Genomic DNA, 10607 nt, shown 5'->3' on the forward strand with positions numbered 1-10607 from the left:
TTAAAACTACAAGTTATATTGTATTTGATACAATATAAAACTATACGTTATGTGCTAAATATGATATAACATATAGTTATATATATATAATGTATTTATTTAACTTCCCTCCCCTTAGTACTTTCAAAAAAATGTGGGAAGTGGGTGGTTTTTCTTTGACAAATGATTCTTCTTCACGGAAGATTTTGTTACAGGGAGTGCTCTGTATGTGATCATTTTCAAGATCTCTCTATAAAAAAATTTCCATAGTCCCTCTCCTCCTCTCAACCTCACTCCCTCATCCAAAATACTACAAAGCCTACACCTCTTGTAGATTATCTTCCCTACAGAGAATGCAATGGTATTTCTTGTGGTGGTGTCCACGACGTTCTTGGTTTGAGGGTTCTACTTGATCATGATCAATTTGGAGAAGAGGATTGTGAATTCTTCAAAGGTAAACTTTCCTAAATCTTATTTTCTCCTAATTTATTATTGCATGTTGTAAAAATTAATTTGTGTTTATGCATAATATTGTACTCTGTAAAACTTGTATTCTGTGAAAATAATTTTTGGTATCTGTTGGGATTGGTGTCTCAATTTTCCTAGAGTCTCATTGTTTTTTAAAGATACATATTGTTCAATGAATAAAATAAGTGTTATTTAATTTTGGCATTTACTCATATCCAATAAACAAAGCTCCTTGGTTATCTTATGTGAACTTAAGCATGTATATGTGATATACAAGTAGATCATGCCTTAAGTGATAACCTAAATCGGTCTGTAATATAAGGATTAAGGTGGGATACCTGATCCTGGTGACATGACGGATACGGACCGCTTTGTAGAGGTTTGCAAGTGTTGTAAACTACAACAGATGGTAGATCCTGACCATTCATGTGAAGACGTGAAGCGAGGGTGTCCTATACAAAGAGTTTGTATAAGACCTGGACCACGAGATGATTAGACTCTGTATATAACGTCGTTGATACTAGGGACTTACATCTCACCTAAACGACCATAGGTGACATAACCTTAATCTTGAGTGTTTTGTGAACTCTTGCCTTTGAGGGCGGACCTTTGATTAGAAGTGAGAGTGGCCAAATTGTCAACTCAACATACCTACCTTTTTAGGACTTATTTGATCTGGGAGCTGGGAACTTAATCCAAAATATGGAATTCACTCCTTTTCCGAAGCAGGGATAAGTAGAGAGATTGCTCCCTTAAGGGTTGATTCCAAGGCTTGAACATAGTGGCCACAGCTTCTCTTTGGAAGAGAAGACTCAGTCATAGTAGGACTATGACTTATGTTCATTAGAGAGATCGGTGGTACTTACAGATGTAACTACAAGGGCATAACGGTTATTGGCCCAGCTGTACTTACGAGCGATCTGTGAAGGGTTGTCGCACTGCTGATTGGTTAAGATGGACACATAATATATCTATATAAAGAGAGTTCAGTTGTCGGTCTTTAGTAGAGTGCCTGGCAGTTAACAGATGGTGGATCCCGTGACTAAAGAGTTTAGTCAGTTATTCACGTATCGTTGGAGCTTCGAAGCTACAGGTCCATTAGGTCCTCTTGGTAGCTTGGATTCTATTGAGGATCAGTTCTTGGTGTTGATTTGAAATGTTCAAATTGACAAGAGGTATTTTGATTATATATGATATAATCAGTATGATGTATAAGATACATCTAGTAAAGGATTGATGTAAATGATATTTACATTAAGTACCATGGAATAGAAAAAGAACTATGGTTTATATGTTTCATGAGATGAAATATTAAAAATATAGGTTATAAATATAGTATGATAAGATGGTTATCATTTATATTTATAATAATATTAATTATTGGATAATTAATATTTTTTCTTTTAAATAACCAAAGTAGTAGGTAGTTATTGGATCATGGTAACCGTGAGTTTAAAAGGAAAATTGGTTTTCCTATTTGAAAAAGAAGTTTTTACAAAAGATTTGAAAAGGATTTTGAGTTTTCTCTCAGCGTAAAGAAACTCACGGTGGTCGTCAAATAAATACAGGTTTACTAAATGACGGCTGGGCTAGCTAAACGATCGTGCAGGTGCGAGCTAAACGATCACGTAGTATTTACTAAACGATCGCATATCTTTGCTAGATGATCATTGGCCAAGGTAAACGATCGTGTAGAGTCTATTGGTGACAGACCGAGCTAAATGATAAAGCTAAATGATCGCATAGATTTTTCTAGACGATCGCATAGCTTTATCTAAATGATTGGGCATTCACCTATACGATAGGTCTCAGCCATATCCCACTTGCCCAGTCGTGTACGCGATCATTGGTTCCTCTATTCATCTGCCTCATACCAAGTACGCGATCGCTGGCCCAAAGATGGGCGTTTTCCTTTGGAGAAACCTTTGGTCTTTTAGCTGTTGTTGCCATACTGAACATTTCAGTGTTAAATAAGGCTTTTATGACTAACGACCTTAGTATATATAAGTTATTTTCCATTGAACCATAACCAATCTCCATTTCATTCTTGAAAATAAACACTTTATTCTCAGAAAATGAGACGATATAGCTTTGTTCAATGAGACAAGAAACCGAGATTAAGTTCCTCTTAATATGGGAAACTACAAAAACATTATCCAATAATAGACAACGTTTCTTGTCAACAAATAACTTCAGCCTGCCTACAGCAACAGCTGAAACAACCTCACCAGTATCGACTCGAAAAGTCATCTCTCCCTGTGGCAACATTTGGCAGGAACTGAATCCTTGGTAAGAGGAACTGACATGATTGGTAGCACTTGAATCAAGGATCTATGCAGAATCATCATTCTCTACCAGACATGTTTCCAAGACCAATAAGTCGTATTTACTGTCTTGTCTCCCCTTTTGGAGAGTAGTGGGATGGAGGTCGTTGGCCACGAAATTCGTTTCACACGATTCTTTCCACTGTAAGTAATCAGTCATTTTTAAAAGCTTTAAACAGAAATACTAACGAGTTGCTGAAAAGAAAAATACATTGACCTACATTAGGTTTTAAGCAAATACCCGTTGTAAAAGCAAAACAACATCCAATAAGGTTTTAGTAAAACTAACATGAACCCCATGTGACATCTAGTTTCGCAATGACGCTTCAAAGGTTTAGGACAAAAGCCGCCTAAGGGAGGTCAGTTATCCCTCCTTTGAATTGAGAAGTTCTCAACCAGTCATTAATACTAGAACAACTCTTGCTCCTATAATAACTAACCATCATTGATTTGACCAAGAGATCATTAACTTACTTAACAATCTCCCATAAGTGTGACCCGCCATTTTAAGCCCTAGAGGTTCGTCCTAAAAGGCCAATCCTAAGGAAAAAATCCGATTGGGGCAAAATCTAAAGCAACCCTATCCATTTCTGGATTTCACCTTGATATTGACCAACTGCACAAAACCCTTCCTAAGGGGGCTGCTACTAGGACGACACGAGGGCATACAGAATGATCTTACGGTGTGAACCAATGACAGAGACCATAGGACGTGTTGACACACACCCTTCACCCACTTACTATAAATACTTTCTCCGTCCACCTTGATATTGACTCATGCAAACATCATCCTAAGGGGGATGCATCCTGGGCATCTCGAGGCCAAACATGAATCTCACGGTGTGAACATACAGGAAGAAACATGAGTGGAATCATAGACATATTTGATATGCCTCCTCCTCCCACTGAGTATTTTATAACCTAGGGTTTATCTTACTTAGAAAAAACACGGCTAAGGATTTTAACTAAGTGACTTTTAGGTTTTTCCAAAAGTAACATTTACCTTGGATAGTTGAACAACTTTTGATCATCATCCATTAAAATCTTTAACTGAGTCTTTGATTAAAATGTCGCATGCTTGCTGAAAATCTATCTTATTCACCTTTCCAGGTAGGTTCCCAGGTAGGGGTGTTACGTTTTCGTCAACTTAAGAACCCCAGCCTAACCAAAACCCCCTTAGACAAAAGTTCCCTCATAGATAGGTTTACAACAAATTTAATCTTTTATTCAACCAATTTAATCCTATTAAACCGATTTTAAAATATTAATCTAGGTTACTAAACTCTTTAGAACCACTTGAACTTAGGTCTATCTCAATCCAATTTTTAAACCCTTTTAAAAAACTTGAGTTCACCATAAGTCCGCATGCAACTCTAAATTATTGATTTTAGGTCTAATTTCCTTTATAACACTTATAAACGGAAACAACCACCACAATACGAAGCTAACATATGCAAGGGATTCATAACGATTATAAACAGCCTAAGTGTCATGCTCAATGCATTGTCCATTCATTGCTACTTCTTTTATATAACACTTATACAAAACGGCAATGAAACAAGTAAAACATGCTTCCATTCACCCTTAGACTATAACAGTTATAATAAAAGGATGATGCATGATAATGCTCAATGCATGCAAAATATAACTCTTATATTTCATGATGCATGCGCATGCTTTCAAGTAATTTCTTCATGCTTGATTATAACATTTATAACACATGATGCATGAATAATTGCACAACCTAAGGTGGGTTTTTAACTATATGAAAAATACTTTGGCATATAAGTACCATACATCACATGTATAAGCAATAAAATTGATGAACTGGGTAAAATTGCCTTAAAACACAAAAAGAATAGCTAACTATTACAAAGACAATGAGTCTCTGGTTCAAATAGGTGAACCGGGTCTTGAACCGCTCGGCAAAGCATCGCTTCTCCAACCATCTATCGTGTACTTAGCACCTTGCGATCATCTACACGATAAAACAAACACTTTGTTCTATCGCTTACCAACGCTCCAGAGTTAAACGATCGTTTAGCACTTACTATACGATCGTCTAGAAAAATCCAAACGATCGTTTAGCTATTACTACACGATTTTGTACCTTTACTAAGCGATGAAGCCTGAAGTACATGATCGCTTAGCGCGCTCCACACAACGCCCACCTTCCGCGATCATCTAAGCAACTACGATGCCGTGAAGCACCATCGCTTAAGCGATCGCTTAGCTAGCGTCTCCATATCGCATACGCAAAATCGCATAGGTAGTAACTAAGCGATGAAACTTGCTAACTACACGATCGTCTAACACGCGTGCCTTCAATTAAACGACGAGCATCGCATGCTCCTATTACGATCGCCTACTTCCAATGCCTACGTGATCTTGCAACCAACGCTACGTGATATGGTAAACGATTTACCCCATCGCTTAGCATTAGCTAAACGATCTTTTAGAAAATACTACACGATCGTCTAGAAAAAAATATCTAAACGATCGCTTAGTTAAATCCCAACTATCATTTACCTGAGGCTACACGACCCGACCAACGCTTGATCTTCTTCTTCGTTGAGAATTGCATCGCCATGCACCGAAGCTTCATCACGAACGACTCGACGAACTCGAACTTTTCGAATTACAGACTCGATTGCAAAGTTAATTTCGCCTAAAAACACAGGGGCCCTTACAATTAACACTTTGTAATACAGAAAGCTTCAACAAAAAGGCAATTTTAAACCCGAAACGTTCATCAAATCATCCACAAATGCAGAAAATGGTTAACTACATATGTAGAAACCCACCACGACTGTAAAAAACGGTCAATTCAGATCTGTAATTTGGAATATCAGAGAACCTGGCTTTGATACCAATTGAAGGAAATCGGAAGCGATGATTTCCATAAGCAGCAGAATAAGACTATTCCAAATTACAATCATGAATGAACATATATATTTACAGTATTGATCCCTGCTTTCGCACTGGACCTTCATCGGTTCCTTCAGGTTCGAATATGGTCTGCCTAAACATGTCTAACTGGATCCTTGTTAACTTCATACGGATCACCATACAGGTCTTAGCTAGATGAGAACATGAAGATAACAAAGCCTTAAAGTATCCCTGCTGGCTTGATCCTCGGCTTCAAAATAGGTACCTATACATGCAATAAAACATGGTACAATGTTAAAATTCCTAGTGAAAGAAAAGATCCTTAAATAGGATGAACTTCACGAGAAAGAAGTTAGAGAGCCATCACCAAAGTTATTTTGGTATATTTGCAACATCTCGTAAAGTTTGTAAAATAGCTTGAGTTGTGCTCTCTGTTGTTTGCTTCATATCAACTCAACTTTACGAGACAAAAGACAGAGAGCACTGTTGTGAATACTTCACAAGACAAACTTATAAGACTGTCTTTTGTCTCGTAAAGTTGACTTCGTAAGTAAGTTTTTTGTCTCGTGAAGTAACTTCACAAGACAAACTTATAACATTACGAAAAAAAAATGACATAGAGCTTTCAAGCTATTTTACAAACTTTCTACTGTTGTGAATACTTCATGAGACATGCAACAACTTCCTGAGATATTTGTCTCGTGAAGTTCAATACACCCAAGAAATGCGAAATAGAATCTAGACGAACAGTTGCCCCTTATCCCACATATTTTACAGGATGAAATGGCAAATATATCGTTGATAAAGAAGGTTTTTTCACTACACATTCCTACAGTATCACATAGATTCCCCCTATAAATAATAGAATCGATTAATCATTTAGAAAGAAAGAAAATGGAAAAAAGGTGCTTGTATACCTTTTGCCAAAATCCGAATCGGATGAAAAGGAAATGGAAGACGTCCAACAACCATGAAAGATGGGTCTTTTTTATAGAGGTAGGGGAATCTTTGCGAGAAGGGAGTCCAACAATGGTTGAAAACTCAACGAGAAGAAGAAGAAGTACTAAACTCTAACTTCCACAGGAAGATGAAGTCTTTGTAATAAGATTTGTCTTTTTTTAGTTCAATTGAGGGAAAAAAAATTATACTTTTATGCGGTGGGTCTCTCCACTTAAAGTCTGAAAAGTTGAAAAATAAGTTTTAAAAAGTAGATTTTAAAAATGAGGTTACTTTTCAATGGTAAAAAACGTTTTGGATCAAAACTGACAATTTTCCCTCTATCTCCTCTCAATTTCTTACCACGGTTTTCATCTTTCTTCAATAAAAAAAAAAAATAGATTCGTAGCCAAATTTCAAAACAAAAATCATTTTTTTTTAGTTTTCAAATTTTGGTTTTTGGCTTATTTTTTTTTTCCAATAATATTGGTCGTAAGTAAATAACAAAGTAATAAATTTAGAGGTGGAAGAGATGTTTATAAAAACTTGTTTTTGTTTTTGAAATTTGGTTAAAGATTCATATATTTAGATAGAAATATGAAAATCATGAACAAAAAATTATTTGAAATAACTATAATTTTTTAAAAACAAATAGTTACTAAATAGAATAGTAGTTATTGCATTTGATTTTTTGAGATTTTGAAATTCAACATATTTGAGTCTTTCTATTTCAGTCATTACAGTAAACATTTTTGTTCATGCATGGTCATCAACTTTCAATTATTAAGCTATAATTGGATATGTTTTTTTAATTACTTTCTGCATAATATAAATTTAATGATTTTATATCTACTAAATTGTATTTTTTTTCCATCATTAAGTATAAAAAGATATAGTTGTATACCAGTTCTTATAATATGACAGGAATAACAAATGTTAGAGGAAAATGGAGTAAATATTAAGTATCAGATATGTAAATAATTAGGATGAGACGTGGATATCTCGCTCTCTTTAAGGAGATTCAAACCCTCTACGGTATGTATTAAATTTCTTTATATCAACCACCGATGTAGCAGATATTCTCTGGTCTGTCTCCTCCAGAATACAAAAACGCAAACTGAAACGTTGTGTAGCTCAAACCACTCTGCACTGAAAGGTTGAGCTCAAAGCTCCACAACTAAAACAAAATTTGTCACACCCCCTCTCGAGCCTTGTCCCCCAGATGCGAAAGATGGCATGAAGACAGTTAATACCAACCTTTGTGATATTAACTGTCCAACATTTACCAACTCACAAATAGCTAATATGTATGAATTAGCACTAATAAGTTTATGAACAGTTACAAAGATTTACTGTTATACAATATTAACCTAGTTATCCTAATGACTTTCAAATTAACCTAATCTGAGTCTCGCTCCATGAAAAAGTAGTAGTTCCAAACCTTGGGTGACTTCTCCTAGAACGTTTTGCTTCCGCTACGTGGGGGAGGGGGGTGTGGGAAGAAAAATAACACATGGAGAATATGAGCTATAAAGCCCAGTGAGTGGTGTCTTTTATAAGAAAATAGGTTTAATTATCAAATTTTATCTTTGGGAAACAATTCTACAATCAAACAATTATCGCATAACAGAATGTAACCTCCTCAGCATGTTAGCTAGATATCTCTGACATGATCATGTATTTCCCAAGGTATTCCCGTGAATTCCTCGATATGAATGATGTGGAATCAATTCCAATATCCTTATAGCCTGCCGAATGAGCACATATCGACAATATCTTGTTAGTCATACTCCGGAATGCTGACAATCCCAGCCAAACATCCACATCATATGTTAACAATATCCCAGGTACATTCCCAATTTTCAATGCAAATTAAAACAACCATAATAACAACAATCACAACGACCAATAAAATACAGACAAACACATTTCCCAATTATGCCAATTTTCTAAACATTAACTATATATATAATTCAACATAATAAAAATAACCACTCATAGTTCCTCCTGATTAATTCCCTAAAAAACTCCTGGCCCAGATTTCTTAAATTCCTCCTCTTTTCAAAGAAATCTCAAATTAGTCCATAATTCCTTCAAAAATTTCAATTTAATCGTACAATAATCTTAAAAATAGAAATAACCAGCTTACCCCCTTTAAAATAACCAAAATAGGCCTAACTTTTCAAAAACAGCCGTTTGGAGGTTAATTTGGCAAGTTGATGGGCACTGTTAGGCGGCAAACCTCGCACAGGGGCAGTGTTGAGCATCTGGGTGTGCACTTGGTTGATCACGTGCAAGGCTAGGTGGTGAGACGAGTGCAAACTTGCGTTGGGATACGGTCGTGTATGCTGTCAAGAGTCCATCCGGATGCGTGCCTAGCGATTGCGCGCGCGCAAGCGCTCATGCTGGTGAGGGCGCACAGTAGGCCTGGGCGGTTGGGCTGTTGGGCGCGTGCATGCAGGAACAGCGACAGGCTATGCGATTAGTTGTTCCACCTAACTTGCAACGTAATTTCCTCTTCCTTCAGAACACCAATTAAAATGGTAGCCTAGTGCTTCTTACTACACTTACTTCCAAACACTCTCACATTAATTTCACTCAAATAGCACGAGTGAATTGTGAAAGCTTAACGCCCCTACTTGCCCTATTTATAGGCATCTATAAGTCCCCTCAGCTTGACACCTTCAGCTTCTTTGCATGCCTATGTGCCTTCCTTTCGTGCTGCCAACGCCTTCCCTTGCCACCTTGGCCCTAAAGTGGTCTCCTCTTCTTTAGCCAACGCAAAGTCCTAATTTTACATGCCCTCTCAAACCTCCATCTAGCCTTGGCTCAAATCCTGACTCTCCCTTTTTCAGCCATATGTCCAGATGAGTTGCCATTTTAGCCTTGCTTTCCAAGACATAACTTGTCAACGCATACTTCATCTAATGATCGCATGCTCTTTTGATCACATGGTCTCACCCAACGTTTGACTTTTCCTTTGGCCTTTACTTTCTTTCCCTACGCATGGCTTTTCCTTTGGTGCATGCGTTCATCTATACCAAGGCCATCACTTGATTCTCCAACGCATACCACACACCCAACGCCAACTTCACGCCTAGGCCACTCTTGCTATATGTGCTCATGAGGTTTCTCCTAACCTCAAAACAACCTAGCCATCGCATGCCTTTATTGCATAGGCCTTGCCTTGCCCTCCTTATGCGATCAACTTCCAATTACCTTGGCCAACGCCTTATCCCTTGCCTTGGCTAACCTCACCATGCGTTCACCATGGCCTTTCCAAGCACAAAAGCCCTTGCCTGGTGTTTTGGTCGCAAGCTTCACACCAATGTCTTCATCAGCGTATAGCCATTTCAATGCTTAGCTTAACCTCAATGGCATTTCATAGCTCACCAGCCTCATCCCATAGCTTCTAGGCTTATGCATAGCCTTGGCATCGCATAGCCTACCAGCCTCACGCCTCAACGCTCAGCTCACAACCGTACGCATGACGCTCGCCCAGCGCCTTGCAGGAAATCGAGCACTTCCTCGCTCGCACATGTCCTTTACTCGATGCACGATAGACTTTACCCAATGCACGATGGCCATTACTTGATGCACGATGGCCATTACTCGATGCACGATGGCCATTACTCGATGCACGATGGCATTTACTCGATGGAAAACTCGATGCCTAATCCCTTCCTCGCTCACACATACTTGATGCACGATACCTCGCTTATGCATACTCGATGCACGATCCTTTCCTCGCTCATGAATGGCTTTTACTCAATGCTCACCTAGTGTTTACTTGATGCTTGCTTAGTGCTTACTCAATGCTTGCCTAGTGTTTACTCGATGTTTGGCTAGTGTTTACTCGATGCTTGGCCACCATTTTCATGGCCAACACTTAGCCAAAATTTCTTCTTGCTAGGCTAACTTATAAACACCCGAGAGTCAAGTCTCCAATACTTAAGCATTTTCCTTCTTCATTTCCTTATCCTTTACCCATTTCCCTACAACTCCACATTA

The sequence above is a fragment of the Benincasa hispida genome, chromosome 6, assembly GCF_027475165.1.
Source record: "Benincasa hispida cultivar pf3 chromosome 6, pf3_genome.v1.1, whole genome shotgun sequence".
Classification (NCBI taxonomy): domain Eukaryota; kingdom Viridiplantae; phylum Streptophyta; class Magnoliopsida; order Cucurbitales; family Cucurbitaceae; genus Benincasa; species Benincasa hispida.